The sequence below is a fragment of the Humulus lupulus genome, chromosome 5 (genome assembly GCF_963169125.1).
Source record: "Humulus lupulus chromosome 5, drHumLupu1.1, whole genome shotgun sequence".
Taxonomy (NCBI): Eukaryota; Viridiplantae; Streptophyta; class Magnoliopsida; order Rosales; family Cannabaceae; genus Humulus; species Humulus lupulus.
This window is the reverse complement of record NC_084797.1, coordinates 140,095,551-140,118,798: the sequence shown is the minus strand read 5'-3', so window position 1 is coordinate 140,118,798 and position 23,248 is coordinate 140,095,551. Positions and strand designations below refer to the sequence as shown.

At 41.5% G+C, this 23,248-nt stretch overlaps 1 non-coding gene across 1 annotated transcript; it reads right to left on the bottom strand.

Annotated features, from left to right (window-relative positions):
- Positions 1 to 19,544: 19,544 nt before the first annotated feature.
- Positions 19,545 to 19,651, bottom strand: LOC133781083 (small nucleolar RNA R71). Its single transcript, XR_009869879.1, has one exon. It is a non-coding gene; the product is annotated as a small nucleolar RNA R71 (small nucleolar RNA).
- Between the last annotated feature and the right edge of the window lie 3,597 nt (positions 19,652 to 23,248).

The window sequence follows — 23,248 nt, the reverse complement described above, 5'->3', positions numbered from 1 at the left end:
GGACCCTGGAAAATTTTGTCGTTTCCACAATGACATAGGGCATCACACTAACGAGTGCCGCCAGCTCAAGGATGAGATTAAGAACCTCATCAAGCTGGGACACCTCCATCAATATTCTAAGGGTGGACCACGTCAGGCACCTCCACTCGTGGCCAGGCCAGCTATCCCGCCTGCCACATTTCAGGTCCTGACAACAACTCCTGTAGGTCCACAACATCCAACAGCCCAAGGGCCTCCTCCAATAAATGGGCGGGTAGGAACCATCTCAGGAGGACCTCACCTAGGGGGCACCTCATGAAGCTCGCAAAACAGATATGCGCAAGCTTTGAACCACGATGATGAGGTAATGACTTTGACCCAATTACTTGCCCAAATGCTGCGAATGACTGACCAAGTCATAACGTTCTCCGAAGATGATGCTCAGAGAGTGCATTTCCCACATCACGATCCATTGGTGATTGAGAGCCAAATCTCCAACAAAATGGTGGCGCGTATTCTGGTAGACAACGGGAGTTTGGTGAATATCCTATTCAAATCAGCCTTTGAGAAGATAGGGTTGACTACAATAGACCTGTCCCCGTACGCCTCGACACTCTATCGGTTCTCGGGAGAAGTCCACATCCCAATGGGGCAGATAAAGCTACCAGTGACGCTGGGAGAGATACTTCGCTAGGCCTTTAAGTATTGCACCTTCGTGGTGGTGGATTGTCTCTCAGCATACAATTCCATGTTGGGACGACTAGTACTGGTCTAGTTTGGGGCGGCCACCTCCATCCGTCATCTATGCATGAAATTCCCCACGGATGCAGGAATTAGCACAGTCCACGGTGACCAAAAGGAGTCGAGACAATGTTATAATGTCTCTCTCAAGGCTTCCTTGATGATGGTAAAGGAGGAAGTCTCCGAGAACTTTGAGACCCCGGAGGTACAAGCAGTGAAGGACTCAGGGCCTGACGAGTTAGACCCAAGGGTTCAAGAGGAGAGGTCCATCGAACAAAGAGAGGAAATAGAGGAGGTATTTCTAGATACCTCCACCCCCGATAGGAAGAAGAAAGTCATGGGAGGCTTGAAAATGGAGGCCTGAGAAGCATTAGTGGTCTTCCTCTGAGAGAACCAAGATGTGTTCGCTTGGTCACATTCCGACATGATTGGCATTTATCCAAATGTCATATTCCATGCCTTAAATGTTGAATCTACCTTTGCTCCTATCCAGTGGAAGAAACAGACGTTTGACCAGACTCGGAAAGAGGCCCTCAAAGCCGAGCTTGACAAGATTCTCTCCAATGGGTTTATCCGAGAAGCCCAATATCCCAGGTGGTTGTCCAATCCTGTCCTCATGCCAAATCCGAATGACACTTGGAGGACATGCATAGATTTTTTGAACCTTAACAAGGATTGTCCGAAGGATTGTTTTCCACGTCCCAAGACAGATCAGATGGTCGATGCCACATCTGGTTACGAGTTGCTATCATTTATGGACGCATAATCAAGATATAACCAAATATCCATGCACGTCGCTGATCAGGAGCACACTAGCTTCCGAACCGACAATGGTGTTTATTGTTACATCGTGATGTCTTCAGGTTCAAGAACGTTGGTTCCACTTACCAAAGGCTAGTTAAAAGAATGTTCAAGAACTAGTTAGGGAGAAACATGGAGGTCTATGTGGACGATATGTTGGTTAAGTCCCGGACCACCCCAGATCATGTAGGCGACCTGGCTGAGGTCTTCACGGTGCTCCGCCGGTTCAGAATGAAGCTCAAACCCCAAAAGTGCACATTTGGGGTGGCCTCCGGCAAGTTTTTAGGCTTCATCGTAAGCGATTGGGGAATTGAGGCAAGCCTCGAAAAAAAAAGGCCTCAATCGAAATGCCTTCTCTCCAGAAGCATAAAGATGTTCAAAGCCTGACAGGGAGGATCGCAGCTTTGAGCCATTTTGTCTCCAAAGCAACGGACAAGTGCGCCCCTTTCTTCAATATTCTCCGAGGGAGTTAGAGATTTGAATTGACAGAAGAGTGTGAACGGGCATTCCAACAACTCAAGGCGCACTGGAAAACCCTCCGATCCTATCCAAGCCAGTGGACTGAGAACCCCTCCTACTCTACATGGCTTTGTCAGAAGACTTCGTTAGCGCCGCGTTGGTTAGGGAGGAAAGCCGTGTTCAACACCCCGTCTATTACATCAGCAAGAGACTTCTTGGGGGCGAAATCAAGGTACCCACTGATGGAGAAGTTGACCTTCTACTTGATGGTGGCCTCTCGGAAGCTAAGACCTTACTTCCAGGCGCATCCAATTAAGGTCCTCACGAACCACCCGCTTAGACAAGTCCTTCGAAAGCCTGAATCATTGGGAAGGATCTTGAAACGGTCGGTGGAGTTAAGTCAGTTTGACATCACCTTCCTCCCGAGGACTGCCATAAATGGTCAAGCACTCACCAATTTCATCACCGAGTGGACTGGGACTCAGGAGGTCCGAGTGCACCCCAGTGGTCGGGCCAGCATGGAAGTTGTTTGTGGATGGATCTTCGAACAAGAATGGTACATGGGCGGGACTTATTTTGGTGTCCCCAGAGGGGCATAGAGTGCATAGTGCTCTCTGCTTTGGGTTTAGCACCTCTAATAATGAAGCAGAGTATGAAGCATTAATCGCTGGACTTCGCGTGGCACTAGAGCTCAATGCTGAAGGGCTTGAGATCTTTAGCGATTTCCAACTCGTGGTGAACCAAATTCTCAGAGAATACCAGGCCCGGGGAACAAAGATAGCAACATACTTGGCAAAGGCTCAAGAAATGATGCATAACTTTCAAAGTTTCACTATTAGGCAAGTACCGAGGGAGCAAAATTCTAATGCAGACACCCTGGAAAAGCTGGCTACGACCAAAGACACTGAGTTAGTCAATGTGGTCCCCATCGATTAATTGGAGTCTCTGAGTATCTTGGCTCTAGACGAGGTGGAAACAGTACAACCCCAAGATGGGTGGATGGAGACAATAGTTAAATACCTAGTCTCCGGTGAGTTGCCCTTAGATAAGAAGGCAGCTCGGAAGTTGCTGTACCAAGTGCCGAGGTATATAATTATGGATAATAGGCTTTACAGGCAAGGCTATTCATTGCCCTTGCTTCGGTGCGTGTCCAGGCAAGAAGCCAGTTTAATACTGTGAGAAGTACATGAAGGTTTCTGCGGTGATCACGCCGGATGGCAAAGCCTTTCCAAGAAGATCTTAAGGCAAGGGTATCTTTGGCCCACCATGAATGGAGACGCGATGGATTATGTCAAGAAATGCGACAAATATCAGCACTTAGCCAACATCCCTCGAGTGCCTCCAAATGAGCTTACTCAAATGACCAGCCTATGGCCTTTCGCCGTCTGGGGCATCGACCTTATCGGGTCTCTACCTACAGGGAAAGGAAGGGTGAAATACGCCATAGTGGGCATTGACTACTTTATGAAGTGGGTTGAGGCCGAGCCGCTCGCCACAATCACCTCCAAAAAGGCTTTGGACTTTGTCGTAAAGAATATCGTTTGCCGGTATGGGCTTCCGAGGAAAATAGTCTCTGACAACAGATTGCAATTCAACTGTGAAGTGTTCACAGACTTCTGTCAAAGGCATGGTGTCATCAAGAGCTTCTCTTCCATAGCCCATCCGCAGGCCAACGACCAAGTGGAAACAATGAACAAGACACTCAGGTCCACTCTGAAGAAAAGGTTGAAGCAGGCAAAATGAGCTTGGCCCGAGGAGCTACCTAGGGCATTGTGGAGCTATCGTACAACTGCCCAGACCTACACCGGCCATTCTCCCTTCTCGATGGCCTATGGGTACGAGGCTATGCTCCCAGTTGAAGCAAAAATCTCCACGCATCGGCGGGATACATATGATCCGACCACGAACCATGCCTTACTTCGGGAGTCCCTGGACCTCATGGAGGAGCTACGCGAAGCTTCTTAGCTATGAGTAGCATCCTACCAGTAGAAGGTAGCCAGATATTTCAACTCCAAAGTGAAGGATAGAAAATTCGGGGTCGGAGACCTGGTGTTGCGAAGAGTCTTCTTAGTCACCCGAGATCCAGGTGCAGGAGTGTTGGGACCCACCTGGGAGGGCCCATACCAGGTCGAGAGCATTGTATGTTCGAGAACATATAAATTAGCCCGACTTATTGGAGAGATGATTCCTCATGCCTGGAATGTCAAGGATCTTCGCCGGTATTACCAGTAGTATGAGCAACAAACATTGTTTATTTCTGTAATATCCCCCGTAGCCTTCGGGCACATGTAATGGAAACCGTGTATATAAAACACAGTAAGCAATTTGTTTTTTTTTTCTTGTGTTTAGTTTCCATTATATCCTGTTAATGCTGTGTAAAGAGCACCCGCTCGCCTGGACAAGTGATCGCAGACTAGTCTCCGATCACTTAGGGGCATGGAGTTAGGGTAGCACCGTACGGAACGACCTAGGAAATAGGAAACTAATAAAGTCTAGCCTAGAAGGTAGCTTGTTCTAGGCATAACTAAGCTTAATACCTAAGAGCTAGATAACCCAAGTAGCGAGAATAGACTATGGTCATCTCCCGCGGACACCGAGCCCAAGGAGCTCTTACCAAGTCTTTTGGCCTCGAGATGCGAACGGAAGGCTGAGTACACATACTTGGCCTCGGGAAATGCATGATATGGAAAGCTTGGCTAGTCGATGAGCGAAGCACCCCTAATATCATTGTATCCCATATTTAGAAAAGCCAGTATAACAGACTTAAGAATTTAGGTTACCTCCCGAGGATAGCGCGCACCCGGAGAGTAATAACCAAATCCTAATCTGTGAAATACAAAGGATCCCCAGGTGGCCTACACCTGTGCCTCTCATTAACTTCACCTCCTGAAAAGATAGCCTAGAAGGTAGATATGCACTCGGAGAGCAGTATCGAAACCCCCGACCTCTTGAATAGTGCATAATCGAGGGGCAGGTGTTTTCACTTGCCAGAACCCCTGAAAGTCCAAATCTTTGGGTTGTAGGGGCATGAGGCGACGATTAAAGACCTACAGTAAATTTTGCCTCAAAGCTACTTCTAGGATTGTGGGCCTACAAGAGACTAAACACGGAAACCAGGTATTTGAAACAACTTGAGTTCTTGTTCACGTAACATTCGTGTTACGTTGAATTTATAGAACCAAGTGTTAAAATGATTTGAGTTCTTGTTCACGTAACATTCGTATTACGTTGAATTTATAGAACCAAGTGTTAAAATGATTCGAGTTCTTATTCTCGTGACATTCATGTTACGCTGAATTTATAGAACCAAGGGTTAAAATGATTTGAGTTATTTGTCTCGTGACATTCGTGTTACGCTGAATTTATAGAACCAAATGTTAAAATGATTTGAGCTATTGTCCTCGAGACATTCGTGTTATGTTGAACTTATAGAACCAAGAGTTTAAAAACAATTGCGAGTTCTTATTCTCGTGACATTTGTGTTACGTTGAATTTATAGAACCAAGTTTTTTAAAATGAGTGTGAGTTCTTGTTCTCGTGACATTTGTGTTACGTTGAATTTATAGAACCAACTTTTTTAAAACAAGTGTGAGTTCTTGTTCTCGTGACATTCATGTTACGCTGAATTTATAGAGCCAAGTTTTATAAAACAAGTGTGAGCTCTTATTCTCATGACATTCGTGTTACGTTGAATTTATAGAACCAATTTTTATAAAACAGGTATGAGTTCTTGTTCTCGTAACATCCGTGTCATGTTGAACTTATACAACCAAGACTTTGGTTTTTTGTTCTCGTGACCTTCGTGTTACGCTGAATTTATAGAACCAAGAATTTAAAAACGGTTTGGGTGCTTATTAGCGTGACAATTTAAGTTACGATGAATTCATAGAACCAAGCAAAATAAAAAGTAGTGCAAGTCACATAATTCTTAAATGGGTAGATAATTATAAGTATGCTCAGGGTTCGAGCTATTGTTTGTTTATACCCCACTAAGTTTATGGCACACAGGCCCGAATACAAAAGTTATGCTTGGTCTTCAGGAAACTCCGCCACTAGTTCAATGATTGGATCCACGCTCGGGGCACCACTCGCCTAGGCCACCTCGGCAGCTGGGGATGCTTCGATAGCTTGAGAGGCTCGGAGGCGCTCATTGAAAAGGAACTTGTACTTCTTGGGATCCTCGATGAAGTCCAGGTTCATGTCCTGATTGTGATACCTGGCTACATAAAAGGCGTCTTCGGTGATAGACTTGGTCTCCTACTTAAGCTTCTCCACTTGGCACATGGCAGATCTATTCATCTCCATGGCTTGGAGATTCTTCCTCACAGCTAGCTCAGCCTAGTCGGTATCCTCCTTAGCTTGCTCCTGGAGATGAGAATTCTTCAGGGACACTCGGGCGATCTTAGTCGTAGCTTTCTTGGCCTCCTCCTTGGCTCATTGCATGCCATCAACAGCCACCTGCTTTTCCCCGTTTGCTTGCTGCAAATCCCTGGAGGCTTTCTGGATGATCTCCTCGAGCTCCCAAGAGCGTTTTTGCTCAACCTCGAGGGCAGTGTTGGCTCGGGTAAGTTCTTCCCGAGAACCCTTCATTTTCTCCTTGAGAGAGGCAATCTTGTCCTGGGATCTCCGGAGCTCATATGATTTCTCCAACATAATGTCTCCCAGGCATTGGCAGGTTAAGGTGGACTGTAAAACAAAAAACAGAGTAAGAAAAATGTGTTAGCTCAATAACATCTGGATAACTTGAACCCAAGCGCAGGAGTGATTAGCTTACCCAGATAGAAGCGTATTGACACGAGGCCACAAGAGATGCCTCATTACTATCGCCAAGTTGGGAGAAACTTTGGGCGCTCAACTCGCACATGGTGGAGATAACCCCTTGAAGGAGCTCAGTAGTGAGAGGGGCAACTATGTCTCCTAACTTAGCGGAGAACAGGGTCTCCAGCTCAACCCGGCCGATTGGGGGGGACCATGGGCCTCTCTCGGGGTGGCTTGAGTTGTTGGAGGGCCTCGACTGTCTCTTTCAAGGCCTTGTTACCTTTTTTCTAGCATGACTTCGAAGTGTTGAAGCATCCTCTTTGTAACGACCCAAATTCGCTAATAAGGCTTAAGGGCCTTGATTAGTGTGCTGGGAGGGCATAAATGGGATTAGAATGAATATTATTGATTTAAATGTGTGAACATGTGATTAATAATGCTTATATGACAATCGATGATATTATATGATAATATGAAATAAATATGTGATATATGTGACAACCACATTATTATGTGGGTAGGTCTGCAGAGCACGACTCGAGGCGATCCTAGGGTCAGATAGCGGGAAAAGCCACAACGGGACTTAAAATATGACTTTGGACAAGTCAGGGGTACTTTAGGTATCGGGTAGTGATTTAGACTATCGGGTCATGAAAATAAATATATGGAGATATATTTGAGGTTAGGATGTCTAGGTGGGAATATTGGGGGATTTTATCGTTTTGGCCTCGGGGACGGTTCCGGCACCCCGAGCCTTGGGATTAACTTAATGAGTAGGACAAAAGTTAGGAAGTCTTTAGAAAAAAATATAAACCGACCTTATTTTCTTTCCTCAGTTTAGTCTTCTCTCTCAAGGAACACTTAAGAAACACTCAAGGAGGGGAAAAACAGAGGAAAATTCTTGAGAAATTGGAGTTGTAGATTGCTGGGAACTCAGAGGAATTCAGGGGTAATTTAGAGGCTTAGCTTAGTGAACAATCCAGGACTAAATCAAGACTAAGGTAAGGGTTAATCCATGTGTTTTTTTGAAGTTTAACTTTGTGTATCAATTGGTTATTGAGGTGCTGTCCAATTATTGTTTAAGGTGGAATTGAGCTGGGAAATCATTGGGAACCAGCTGGGTTTTTGGTTAGAGGAAGGGTTCTATCAATAAGGTAAGCTTTACTCCATGAATTATTGGTTTGAGTTTAAGTTTTTGAATGGTTAAATTGGGTGTTTAATTTCTTAGAGTTTCAAGGATTGGAAGTGAGATTTCTATGGGTTTTTGGACTGAATTTCTGTTGAAATGTGTATCATAAGTTGTGTAATAAGTTGTGGTAATGTTGGGTGTTGAATTAGGGAGTTTAGGGGTGGTTTTGGCTGAGGTTTTGAGCTTTGAAATGGTGGGTTTTCTAGGCACAAAGGGAGGGGCTGTGGCTCTGTTCTAGAGCGCTGCGGCCCTAGCATGCAAAGGAGCCAAGGAGGCTCGGCCAAAGGGAAGCGCCGCGGCGCCCAAAGAAAGGGCCGCGGCGCGTGTCCTCCTTCAGGGGTGGCATTGGTTTTGTTTTGGAGTAGGGCCGCGGCTAAGCTTCAAGGGCCGCAGCCCCTGGTTGCCCACTTGATCTTTTAGGGTTTTTAAGGACTTAGATCAAGCTTAGAAAGCTCGGGAACCATTCCATCACCGTGTTTGGTGGGATTTGATTTCCCGAAAGCTAGTTTTGTAATCGGAAACCCTAATTTGAGTATTAATGAAGTCCTATACTTTGGTTGTGACTAGGTGATAAAGGCTTAGGCTCAGGAACGGATCGTGCTTGAGGGGCGTTGCTCGTAATCCAAAACCATAAAGATTAAAGGTAAGAAAACTACACCCGGTTGAGTAATTGTACGGGACTAAGGGCTCCCTGATTTATAAGATTGAAAGAATGGTATTATGCCATGTAAATTGTAAACCAACGGCCTAAGCGTGCCGCGGTTAACTTGCGCAAACGGCGCGACTCAGACACTAGTATCCGAGGACAGCTTATTATGCACTGAGCTCGGTTTAAGTGGGCCGGAGTCAATGGGTTAGACAGAGGGTGTGGCCTAAGGTGTCGGCCCTAGTTATTGTGTAACATGGCTATTTGAAATGATTATTGTGGTTATTGAATAGTCTATTTGTTGATGATGTCTCTTTGTATCTTGAAACATGATTACATGCTATGGATCGAACAATTGAACATGCTTAATAGAATATTTGTTTGATATTACTGTATATGTTGTGAACTGTGTTTTCTTGCTGGGCCTCGGCTCACGGGTGCTGCGTGGTGCAGGTAAAGGCAAAGGCAAGATCAATCAACCCTGATTGGAGAGCTCTGTAGGGTGAATGTACATGACAGGCCGCTCAGCCGCCACGATTGAGGAGATTACAGGGACAAGAGGACCAGAACTTTGTATTTTGCCTTAGTATGGCCAATGTTTACGTTAATTGTTGAATTTTGTAAACCAACTTGTAAACTCAAAACTATTTTGGGGATCCCCTATGTAAAGCTGTTTACTATCTATAAAATGAATCTTTGAGGCCAAAATGTCTTTTAAACCTAGCACATTTTAATTAATGACACCCTTTGACTAAATGACTTGATTAGCAAGTTTTGCACCTTTATAAACACATAGTGTAGCGGTCTTGGCTATCCAGGACGTTACACTCTTATACTGCTCCATCAGGATACACAAGGAGATAGATTTGGGGTGGCACTGCCTCCTACTCCGAATTATGTACCGAACCTTGGTCCGACTCTGGTACGCCCTCCGGCCTTACCTCTTGTACCACCTCCGGCCTTACATCTTGTGTCGCTTCGTCTGACACGGGCGAGGAGGGGATCTCCACCATCGGGGGCAGGTCAACTACAAGGGGCTCCACGGGAGGAGTGGAAACTCTCTACTTCTTGGCCGGAGGAGAGGGATCGGGTCGCTCCCAAGGACGTGACAACACCTCTCCTGCCGAAGAGCCACGGGCTCTCCCAACCTTAAGGCAGACCGAGCAATGTCCGCCAATCCCATGTAAGCTGCAGGAATAAGGCCAACAGTTAGCATACATACTACACAAGGATAATGCAATAAAATATGCTATTCGAAGGCTCACCGTGACCCAAGCCTCGGTGCAAACAGTAAGGTTGTACTATCCTATTCCTTGCATCACAACTAATATTGGTTCCATATTGGCAAAACCAGCTTGAGGTCAAGGATGTCACTCGGTCTAAGGGTATGAACCCACGGGAGGAAGGTTGCCTCCTAGGGTGGTGGAGGTAAACATCTACGAGATCTAGGTAGTCTTGGAACTCTTCCCTAGTCCAATGCCGATGTGAGATTTGAACACAATGGAGGAGTGCTGGGGAAGCCCAGACATGCTCGAGACTTATCCTATCACCTACTCGGGAAGCAGACGTTAGGACGAGAGGTGAGTTACCTGAGTCCAAGTGGGAAGCTTCCATCCCTGCCTGAAGCTCTTCCTCGAGATCTTGGTCCTCTTGGGCCTCTCGCACCTCTTCTATGGCTCGAGTGTTCACCAGCCTTTCCTCTGCCAATCGTCTGTGAAACACTGTTTTGGCCAGCCCTTCTATGTAGTTGATATGGAGAGACACCAACTCCCACGACTTTTTGGATTGGCAGTATTTGGTCAGCTCCAGGTTGCTTATTTGTTGTTCAACGCTGAGAAGCCCCGACCTAATGAGATTTGACTCTATTAACAGGATGCTAAGGTACAAGTCTCGATCGGGGAGAGCCTTCATCGCCTGGAGGTGATCCTCGAAAAGCTGGACGTATGGAGTTCAGCGGAAATGACCTATTCAAAAGGAAGTGACTAAGTATCAAATACAGAAAGGTCCCTAGTGAGGCAAAGAATAAGCACATTAAAAAATATACTCACCTACTCGGGCGAAGTCGAGAATTAATGTCGGATTACTATGGGTCAGGGGGTTGTCTGTAAAGAAGAAGGCATCCTTGAAGTCCCGACTATGATTCTCATTATGGTGGGGAGCCTTGTAGTTGAGCAATGAGGCTGGATACTTCACCAGAGCGTAATATCCATCCCTCTTGGAACCCTTCTTTTGAGGGGCGGTCTTGAAACTGTAAAAATACAGGATCTCTATTGGTGAAGGCTCCGGCCATTTCTACTTCTAGAACAGAACATACATCCTCGCGAGCACTCTATAGCCATTGCTAAAGAGCTGGAAGGGGGCTATCCCCACGTACTTCAAGAAGTTAACAAAGTACAGCTTCAGGGGTAGCGTGGCCCCTGCCATCAGGTGGGCCTGGCTCCAAGCACCAAGGCCATAGACGCTGCAATGCGCCTGCTTGGACTCCTGGCAGAGGCAGATGAGGTATTTTTCCCCGACTGAGTAGTACCTCATGATCGCCTCTAGAGCATCAGGATGTCAGAGTAGAGTGCGATAATTCTCCACCTCGAATGCCTCACCCTCATATTTTTGTGAAGGATGTGGAATGAGGGCTTCATTTACCTCCTCTACGGTGAGTCCTGAGTCTTCGAACATTACAGGCCTCACCGCCACCTATAGGTTGGGATGGACGACTTGTTCCCCACTCTGCTCTTGGGCCCCGTCCTTGCGTTGCCTTCGGGAGCATAAAAACCAAGCAGTTAGTATTCTAACCGAAAGAAAGATGGTCAAAACACAGATGACTCTAGGAAAACTGATCGGGAAAGAGGAGAGTTTTAAAAGAAAATAAGAGATGGCCTTGACACCTAAGGACAAGTCAGGGGAATGAACCTACTGGAATCTGGAAATTTCTTAGATTTCGGTCGCAAGCCCAGAAACGCAAAGTTGACAGAAGACCTTTGAAGGTCATTTCGAACAAGCCTAGTGTCAAAATATGCCTAAAACGACTTGTAAAAATGAGGAACAGACTCTAAAAGTCCACACTACTGCCATTCCTAAGCATATATCAAAAAACACCTAGCACGCACTGAGAAAAGTATGCTAAAGATACTTACATGAAATAAAGTGAAGACAGGTGCTGAGGCAAGTCTCGACCTTGAAGCACAGCCTGCCATCTAACCAAAAGTATGACGATTCACGCCAATCGTCCAGAACTTCAGAAAGGGGTTGAAGAGGCGAAGCAGACGGAAGAGAAAAAGAAATAGTAAAATGTGTTGGGAGGGTTTAGGATTTTCAAATGGTTGTGGTATGAGATTAAAAGTTTTCTGGGTTTTATACCCAGTAAAAAGTATCAGAGAGGCAGTGCTCCTACAACCGTCAGATGAAGAGATTTATTAAAGTAATCTGACGGTCAGGTTTCAAAAGGGGTGGATCGCAATCATTGTTTTCTTTGGGATAAGACACCTCGAGCTCAGAGTAGACGTTTGGGATATCGAGGTGACCCATAATTATATGCACGGACTGATGGGCCCAACAATGGGTCTTAGAAATGTGCTTCTGCTTTTCAGAGTGACATTAGCGGAAGTCCAAATGCTTACTATCCGAGGACTCTTCAAATTCTTACTCAGTTTGAAGTCTCCACTGTCCGACGACAAGTAGAGACTTGGGGGGAAAATGTTGTCCGTATTTTTCACCGCCGACACATGGCAACCCCCAGTGGCTGGTTAGGATATTTGTGGACATCCTCGGGGTATGTTACTATCTGAGGCCTGTAGTTGGAGAAAAGGTCTTCCTAGATTAGGTTTTATCCGAAGGGGGCTGTAGGTGTCTTGGTGAGCTACTCGCCGATGTTCGGTCTCGAAGATGGAGGTTCTCCAACTCGGACAGTTAAGGCAAGGGGTTTCGTATCTCGATCGCCTCCCAAGCCCAAGGTTCTAGTTCTCGGACCTAGGAGGTGGAGCAACGAGTTAGTGGGTGCGGGTTTCCAGAGTTAGAGGATTGTCTGACAACCTTTGTGGGCGATCCGTCAACAGTGTTGTCGAGTGTACGACATGAAAATTCGCACACCCACTACTCCGCCTGACACGGAAGTACATACAACATGCCCTGGCAGTCTCAGGGGCATGTTCGCCGTAAAGTGGTTACCTTTCTACTGTGGGCCCCATAAATCTCGCTGGGGCCATGGTCTCTATTCAATGCAGCCAAATGCATTGAAGTGTATTAATCCCCCAATTATGGGAAGAATGTGTATTAATTACGTATAATTAACATTAATGACCCCAACCTCTATAAATAGGGTTGGGAGTCTCATTGTAAGGGGTTCGGTTTTTGGAGAGAGAAAACTACTTGTACTTAGAGCAATCTAAACGCTGCCTGAGAAGACACTAAAAAGGCTTGCAATCACCATAATACTAGAGACTCGTGGACTAGGGTTCTTTTATAACCTGAACCACATAAAAATCTTTGTGCTCTTATAGTTATTTCTTTAACCTCTCTTATAAATGTTGATAGCGAAAAAGGCAGTCAATAGACTTAATTTCAAAGGAATTAATTTTCCAGGACAATGAAATAATTATGTGATAATTATGGGCAATTGATTAATTATGAATTAATTGATTAACTATATAGTTTTTATTTTGAAAAACTAGGGTTCTTTTATAACCTGAACCACGTAAAAATCTTTGTGCTCTTATAGTTATTTCTTTAACCTCTCTTATAAATGTTGATAGCGAAAAAGGCAGTCAATAGACTTAATTTCAAAGGAATTAATTTTCCAGGACAATGAAATAATTATGTGATAATTATGGGCAATTGATTAATTATGAATTAATTGATTAACTATATAGTTTTTATTTTGAAAAAATATATGTTAAAATAAATATTAATCATGTTTTGATTAATACAAAGAAAGAGATTAATAACTATCTTATTTATAATAAGATATTTATTTAAAATTGATATTTTAAGATAAAGTTAAATTTGAATTAACTGATATTTATTTTGGGATAAATATATTGTCTTAAATATTGATTAATCAAACAAGTGAGAAAATTAGGTAGACCCTAATTGTGAGGTGCGACACACTCACTGCATAGTGAGTGTGGCTCCACACAGGGATATTTGTATCCATGGGATTTGAATTTTGAATTTCAAAAGTATGTGTTTAATCAATTATTTAATTATTCTTTTTAAATATGATTTAAAATTAAATAATTAAACAGGTTATAACTGGTCGGTTTTATTTTAGTAAAATAAAGATTAATTAATTAATTTAATTATCTTTATAAAACTGAAAGAGCGATACTTTCAGTAATAAGTTGTTTTAAGCAATTAAAAAGTTTAGACTGTGAGACTCTCTTTCTGAAAAGAAATCGATAGTTTTTTCTAAACCTGAAAAACTATTCAATACATCTTCTCTCAATCAAACCTCTCTTGATCTCATGTGTTGAGTACATCTAGTGAGCTAAATCAACTTTTTGAATCCTACGTGCCCACACACGTCCTTGTGTGTTTCAGGATTGGTATGGAAGATCAAGGTGTGAACTTTTAGAATCTGGATTGGAAGATCGTTGATTAATACAAGAATATTTGTAGATTTTTGATAGGCTACAAGAGGTAATCTCTAATCTATTTATATGTGATTTAATATATTTATATATGTATGATCCTGGCTGGTATTAATAATTTTTTTAAAAAGACTCATTCCGTTGTGTAACTCTTATTTACTAGAGCAGAGCAGTCTGTATATATATATATAATATTGTGTGGGTTTCTTGTATTTGTTATATGTATGTGGATATGTATATTGAATGGATGGATATTTTTTTTAATGTATGGTTGAATGATGGATCATTAATTATATGGTGTTATTCGGTTAGGAATTTGTTTTTCTAGATCTTGTGTAAGCCATAAAGGGCATAGGATTTTTGTAAATATTATTTTTGAAATATGTATTTTAAAAATTGGTACACAAAGAAGAGAAGTGATCTGAGCCACCAGCCACCAAGGTAGCAACCTGGGCCCCTCAGCCACCAACCTGAGTTGCACACGCAAGCCACATGCACCAGCGCCCATGACGCGTACTAGCCACTAGCTAAGGCTCTGCCTCATGCGCACCTCAGGCCCTGAGCCTGCCTCCTGTGCTGCTGATGCCATGCCCTTGCGTTGTTGGTACTGAGCACCTGCACCCTTGGTGTCGTGTCCCTGTGCCAACCACCATGTAGAGGCCACTCGAGCCTTTGGCTCATGTCCTTGTGTTGCCGGCCCTAACCCTAGGGCAACACATTTGGTGCCCAAAACTATAGATTCTATTTTTGTGCATAAATCTTTTATTTAATTAAATTTTAAATTATTTGAATTTAAAAGTTTAATTATCTTATTTTATTTTTATTAGAAAAATAAAATATTTTTTAGTTAGTTAAGATATTATCTTAAGTTTAAATAATTAATTAAATTTGATTATTTAATTATTTAAATTCAACTAAATTAAAAAGATGACAAAAATGGTTATTTAATCAAACGTTAGTGTTTTAATTAAATAAATTAGTTGGAAAGTTAGTTTCTAATTAATAAGTTGGGTCTAACAAATTCCTAAAATTAGCAAGAAAACCTAAAAAAAGAGGAGAATCATTCTTGGATTCTTGCAAACAACTTAAAGGCTATTTTCTATTTCTATTTCTATTTCAAGAATTTTATGGGGAGGAGAAATTTGGCTTCCTTGAAGATTGATAAAAGCTGTTTTATTCAGGGAAACAGATTATCTCTGGAGCTCCAAGCCAAACTTCTGAGACCTTTTACCAAGAGTGATGTGAAGAAGGCTCTTTTTAGCATTCACTCTTTTAAGAGTCCTGGTTTGGATGGCTTTGGCTCGGGATTCTTTAAGGGGTTATGGTCTGAAATTGGTGCCGAAATTACTTCTGCTGTGTTGGATTTCTTTCAGGATGGTTTCTTGCCGAAGGACCTGAATGAAACGGTGATTTCTCTTATTCCTAAGACTGTGGATCCGAGTTCAGCTAATGACTATCGTCCTATTGCGTGTTGTAACACCCTCTACAAGTGCATATCAAAGATGATTTGCTCTAGACTCTCGGAAGTGCTGCCTTTTCTTGTTCATAGTAATCAAGGAGCTTTCATTAAAAATAGAGTTCTAGCCCATAACATTATGATATTCCAAGACCTTCTCAAAGGGTACACTAGAAAGAATATTTCTGCTAGATGTTTAATGAAGATTGATCTAAGTAAGGCGTACGACACTGTTGATTGGTATTTTGTGGAGGAGTTACTTAAACATCTTTGTTTTCCCTCTCGTTTTATTGGCTGGATTCTTGTTTGCTTAAAAGGCACCAATTACAATCTGTTATTGAATGGGAGAATTCAGGGCTCTTTCAAAGGGGAAAAAGGCCTTCGGCAAGGGGACCCCATGTCTCCTCTCTTGTTTGTGCTCATTATGGAGTACCTCACTCGTTTATTAGCTCATTACTCTGACAAAAAAGGCTTTGGTTATCATCCTTTGTGTAAACATCTTAGGTTGACTAACCTTTGCTTTGCAGATGATTTGATTATCTTTTGTAAAGGTAACATCAGTTCTGTGAGTAAGATTTATGAAGCTTTTTCTGCTTTCTGTGCCTCTTCTGGTCTTTCAGCGAATAAATCTAAATCCCATGTCTATTTTGGAGGGGTGAAGGATTCCATCAAAACTCAGATTCTTGAGTTGTTGCAAATGGAAGAAGGCTCCTTTCCTCTGAAGTACTTGGGGGTTCCTCTTCGGCCTACCAAGTGGAAAGCTTCTGACTGTGGGGTGATTCTAGATAATTTGAATAAGAAGCTTAATTGTTGGGCGAGTAGAAACTTATCTTTTGCTGGTCGTGCTCAACTCATACACTCAGTTTTGCTTGGTATAAGGAACTTTTGGATGAGTATATTCATTCTTCCTTCCAAGATTACTGCTGCCATTGATAAGAGCTGTCGGGATTTTCTTTGGGGAGCTTATGGGAATAGAAGTAAGATGCATCTCCCTTCGTGGGAAAAGGTGTGTCTCCCGAAAAAGATGTGTGGCATTGGTTTCCGTGAGGGCAAGAAATGGAACATGGCCTTGATGGCTAACTTTATTTGGGCAATCTCTTCCAAGCAAGACTGCCTGTGGGTTAAGTGGATTAGTTCCATTTATTTGAAGAAGTTTAACATCTGGAATGTGCCTATCAGTCAAGATATGAGCTGGTATATCAAGAAATTATTGAGACTGAGACATAGTATAGAGGATGGAAGCTTGATGCTAGCTGTTAAGGGAGGTAAATTTCACAGTAAACACTTCTACTCCTCTCTTATTTCTGTGCATTCTGTGGGCTATGCTAGGACAGTTTGGAACAAGCTTATTTTGCCAAAACACAGGTTTATTTACTGGCAGATTTTTAATAACCAGCTGCTTACTAGAGACCACTTGTGCCGATTCATGAATATTTCTTCTGCTTGCTGTCCTATGTGTGAATCTGGCTTGGAATCCCATATCCACCTGTTCATGGAGTGTGTTTTCTCCAGGAAAGTGTTTGATGAAGTAGGTAGATGGCTGGGTTTCTTCCATTGGCCTGAATCTTATGAGGAGCTTTCCCGTTGGTGCTTATTGGCTAAGCTTAACTTGAAGAACCAGATAATTAATGCAGTCATTTCAGCCGCATGGTATCTCATTTGGTGCAATAGAAATAGATGTATTTTTGAGTCAGTTTGTAAAATGGCCAGCTGCATTAGTTTGGAAATTAAAGATGTTGTTAAGTATAGAGTTTTGAGTTTGGGTTCTGTTTCTCTTAGAAAAAGGGATGTTTATTTACGCAAGGTTGTAGATAGCTGGTAGTTGGCTCTTTGTAGCCTTTTCTTTTTGTTTGGTTGAGTTTGCTGCCTGCTGTTCTGTAGCAGTTGCTCTCTTGGTTTTGTAAGTTTGACTTGTTTTTGAATAAAGTTTTTCTTTTGTTCAAAAAAAAAAAATGTTGAAAATTTAGAAATACCCAATAATACTCGATTCATCATTTATTGTTGATTAGTGCTCAAAAATATCATATTATGAGTTTTAAAGTTTAAAATTAATTCAAATTTAATTAATATTTTCATGAATTTATTGTAATATATTTTATATTTGAAAATATTAATTTTAATTTAATTTGTGTTAAATTTTCAGGAAATAAAATGTATTTTGACTCAAAGAAAAAGAAAGAAAGAAAAAAATTATGATTGAAGAGAGAATATAAAAATGACATTTTTGAAGACAATTTTGAGCAACCCAATCCCAAGTCAAGCCCAAACCAAATCAAGTCGTCCCAGTTTTTCTTCCACTGCCAGCTGCCATGTGGCATCCTCCAATTCGTTGAGTCGAGCCGTGCCAAGCCGCGCCAAGCCAAGCCATTCCTTCGAGCCAACACGTGGCGCAAGCTGAAGCCGCCTGCCACACCACCTGCCACATGCTTGTCGAGATGCCTCAACACCCGACACATGGCCTGATCGTGCCCCCCACTCCACTAGTAGCCTTTTTTGATAGCCACTCTGAGCGCGACACATGTCCCACTTGTCCCACTTCCATCAGAATTTGAAGCCATTTTCTCCACTATATTGTACACGATTTTGTCACATTTTGGGAAATAGAACCCTAAAGCTAAGAAAAAAGACATCAGATGGTGGAATTAAGAGTAGAGAGTAGAGTTAGAGAGAAATACACTTATTTCTTATTTTCCTTTAATTTCTTTTATACTTTTTGAGTGAAAACAATGCCTTTTTTTTGGCAAAATTCTCTTGTGGAAAGGCTAGAGTAGAGTTCATGCTTCACATTATATTTTTTAATATATTGATTCTTTTTGTTCTTCATTTTTATATTTTCATTTCAATTAAATTTATTTTCTTCTAATTTTTATTCTAAGTTTATTGGTGTCTTTTACATAAGTCTAGTCATGCTCTTCTTATGTAATTTAGGCTCTTGATTTAATTTAGGATATTTGTTATATTATATGATTTTTACTGCATTTTGCCATTTGTATTTTGTCACTCTAAGGTATATAATATGATAGGTTTTTAAAATTAGAAATTAGTATAATTTTTAAGTAAGAACATATTTTAAGGCGAACTTTATCATATATATTTTTCGACTATAATTAATGGTGTAGAATTATAGTTGAGTAGAATGAATAAATTTTATTAAAATATATATATATATGTTTGCATGAATGAAACTTGTGCCTTCGATATTTTCTTTACGATTCTAATTCTTTAATTTTGTTTATTTAGTGTTTAATAATTATTCTTTTTCAAAGTTACATTATTTCTAAGTTTCTTATTTCGAATTTACTAATCTTTCTTTTTACTTGTATTTTACCTCTTTGTGGATACGACATAGCTTGATTACTACTTCGACCGCTTAGGAGTTAATTAGGCGATATCAATTTTTGGCAAAAAAAGAAATTAATGCCTCGAAATAGAGACGCACTAGGGAGATTTGTGAGACAACAAGTAGAAGCTTTAGAGAACTCTCCTAACTCTTCGTCTTCTTCCATTTGTTCACATTCACCCAATTCACCTAGACTTCCTAAACTACCCACGATGGATCATCAAGATGAAGTCCAACCAAGAACGCTATAGGATTATTTACATCCTACACGTACAGCCACACCCTCATGCATAATGTATCCCAACAATATGCCGAATTTCGATTTCAAATCCAGCATGATTAACCTCTTACCAACCTTCCATGGGTTGGAAAATGAGAGTCTGTACATGCATATATGGGAATTCGAAGAGGTGGTGGCTACATTCAACAACCGAGCTGATGTCACTAATATTGTGAGATTGAAGTTCTTTCCTTTATCTCTCAAAGACAAAGCAAAAAGCTGGTTGTATTCCTTAAGGCCTAGATCTATCGAGACATGGGACGAAATGACAAAAGCATTCTTCGCCAAATATTTTCCACCCCATAAGAATAGCAGCCTTAAGAGGAAAATCTCTACCGTCATTCAGAAATACCATGAAACTTTCCATCAAATCTGGGAGAGGTTTAGAGATTTGATAAATAAATGCCCACATCATAGATACGAAATCTGGCGTCTAGTCAGCTATTTCTATGATGGTCTCACAACCGGACAAAGACAATTCGTACAAATGATGTGCAATGGTGAATTACTTCAAAAAGATCCCGACGAAGCTTTTGAGTACCTTGACGATCTCGTTGAAAAGTCCTACACATGGAATAGACCGAGTCTTATGGACAAGCCATGATCAATCGGAATCTACCAATTGAGGGAAGATGACAACCTCAAAAGCCAAATTGAATCATTGAGAAAAAAAATTCGAGGCTTTCAAAAATCAAGAAGGTAGAGGAATCAACACAGCCACAAAAGTATAAACACGTGATCCATGCTTCATCTGTGGAGGGACGGAACATCAACTGCAAGAGTGCCCTGCTCTTGGTGAGTTAAGAGGAGGAAATGAGGAACAATGCAATTCTTTGGGGGATTACAAGAAAAGCCTTATAACCCTTTCTCAAACACTTACAATCTTAGTTGGCACAACCATCCAAATTTCAGCTGGAAGGATTCAAACCAAGCATATGGGAGCCAGTGGAGGCCTGCGCAACAACAACTGCCAAAAATGTACATTGCTCCTATAAATAACATGCAGTCAAATAATTCTCTTGAGAATACCTTGAAAATGGTTGCGCAAACACAAATAGCCTAAAATCAAGAGCTCAAATCTCGTCTCACACAAATGGTGGAGGAAATGATAGACATAAAAAGTCAAATGACAAAGTTAACCACTACTTTGGCAATTCAAGAGCATGTTAGACTTCCTGCTCAATCTCTAATCCATCAAAAAGGGCAACACATGGCACAAACCTCCTCCTCCACATATAAAAATCTCAAAGAGGTTAATTCCATCACTAACTCGAAGTGGTCAAAGTATGGTTTCATCGTTAACTAAGACAACGAGTACGTCCATGCCCACTCCAGATGATGATGTGCCAATAAGCATTCTAGTAAAGGCGCTCTTTCCTCAAGCTTTGAAATCCACTGGAAAGGTATTGAAAAATCATGATGAAATTCTAGACCTTTTACCACAAGTGAAGATCAACTTGTCATTGTTGCATGTGATCAAACTAGTGTCGGCTTATTCCAAGATTATAAAGGATTTGTGCACCGTTAAAAGAAAGCACCATAAGATCCTAGTTGTCCCACCATCTCATGTCAAATTGAGGAACAGGAATTCGGTCAAGCCCTTCTAGACTTACGAGCAAGTGTAAATCTCATGACATAATTAATATACTTGCAATTAGGTCTAGGAGAACTCAGGCCCACATCTGTGGAGCTACAACTGGCCGATCGATCAGATAAGAAACCTTGGGGAATAGTTGAAGATGTTATGATTCAATTGAAAAAAATCTATCACCCCATTGATTTTCTCATCTTGGACACTACATCTGAAGTGAGTATAGAGTCCAAAATTCCCATCATTCTCGGTAGAACTTTCCTCACAATAGCAAATGCACTCATTAACTGTAGGAACGGTCTCATGAAAATCTCTTTTGGGAACATGACTCTAGAAGTGAATGTTTTCCACATTAGCAAACAACCACCTTATAACGATGAGTTTTTCCAATCATATCTTAATGATACACTTATTTTGGAAGAGGTCGAATCAAAATACACTTCTAATCATTTTAATCACCTCTTCCAAATTTCTTAAAGTTCTGAGCCCGATGAGTCTGAAATCAACCATGAAATCATCAAACACTCACATGCTAGAAGAACCATGTTTTGGAATCCAATCTTTGAGGAACTCCCTCAAGATCAAGAAACACAAAAACCCTCCACTGAAGAAGCTCCTCAAACAAAGTTGGCCCAACTTCCTGAGGTCCGTAAGCATGTTTTCCTGGGAGCTGACAACATTTTTACTGTCATAATATCTTCCAAGATCAATGCCACACAAGAGCACCAACTCATCAATGTGTTGTAAGAACAAATAGATGCATTAGGATGGACGATAGCTAACATAAAAGGTATTGTTATACTCATTTTTTTGGACATTTATGCCATTTAAAAAAATAGCAATTATAAAGGGGTGATGAACATAACACTTTGCCTTCCTGTTCTCATGAAGTGCAAAATAGTTCCTGTTTTCACAAAGTACAAAGTACATCCTGCTCTCACGAAGTGAAAAGTACTTCTTATTCTCACGAAGCACAAAGTACTTCCTGTTCTCATGAAGTGCAAAATACATCTTGTTTTCATGAAGTGCAAAGTAGTTCCCGTTCTCACGAAGTGCAAAGTAGTTCCCGTTCTCACAAAGTGCAAAGTAGTTCCTATTATCTTGAAGTGCAAAGTAGTACTTGTTCTCAGAAAGTACAAAGTACTTCCTATTCTCACAAAGTACAAAATACTTCATGTTCTCACAAAGTGCAAAGTAGTTCCTGTTCTCACAAAGTGCAAAGTAGTTCTTGTTCTCACAAACTACAAAGTACTTCCTGTTCTCACGAAGCACAAAGTACTTCCTGTTCTCACAGAGTACAAAGCAGACTACCAAGTTCTAACACAAGGGATTTGGTCGCGTAGCCACATTCCTCAACCTCTGTTCACACAAGGCAACTGATTTCACCTCTGTTCGCACAAGGAAAACCATTACACGCTAATGGGAGGATCCTGTTTGTTCAACACACAACATCCATGCTAATAGAGTTGGCAAAGGAGTGCATAGTTGTCATTTATCAAAATTTAACTGTATTTCTATTGTAATGTATTATTTGCAAGCCAAGCCCAATAACTTAGGCCCATGATCTAATTGTAACCCTAAACTCCTCACTATAAATAAGAGGAGATGGGATAAAAATAAGGGAGGCAATTAATAATGCTGAAACTCCATGATGGTATAAACAAGTACTTATGCAATGTAAAAGAGAAGGAGGACTATAGAGCAACTGGAGATGCATGTTCGCTGGAAACTATGGTTCTTCAAGCTTAAAAATTATTAAAGTGACTAAGTAGATGTATGTCATCTTTTTGGGGTCGAACCACTATAAAATATGGTGTTATTTATTTTTATTACATTTCTATTCTTGAATCCATGCTCTTATGTTCTCAAGTTGATGAAAAACGATGTCAACAGGTCTTAATCCTTTGATTTGCTCCCATCACATTCAATTGGAAGACGGGACTATACCATGGTGTGACAGTCAAAGAAGATTAAACCCAACGATGAAGGAAGTAGTTAGGACTGAAGTCTTGAAACTTCTTGATTCTAGAACGATCTATCCTGTTACTGACAGTAAATGGGTTAACCCAACTCAGGTTGTTCCCAAGAAATTGGGAGTAACAGTGGTACAAAACGTAAAAGGGGAACTCATGCCTACAAAGGTCACTACTGGGTGGTGCATGTTCATTGAATATAGAAAATTAAATGCAGCCACCTACAAAGACCATTTTCCTTCCATTCTGTGACAGTCAGAATCCCGTGATCCGCTGGGGGAAAGACCGGGTAAAAAGCTGTGCAATCCCACATCACCTGGGGAAGGTCAAGTGTGATGATTTTGAGACTGTTTAGGTATGGGACTACACATTTGAAGAGGGCTTAAATGGATTGATGGGTACTACCTATGCCAACAAGATGCATCTTATTTTCGATAGCCCATCACTTGAGAA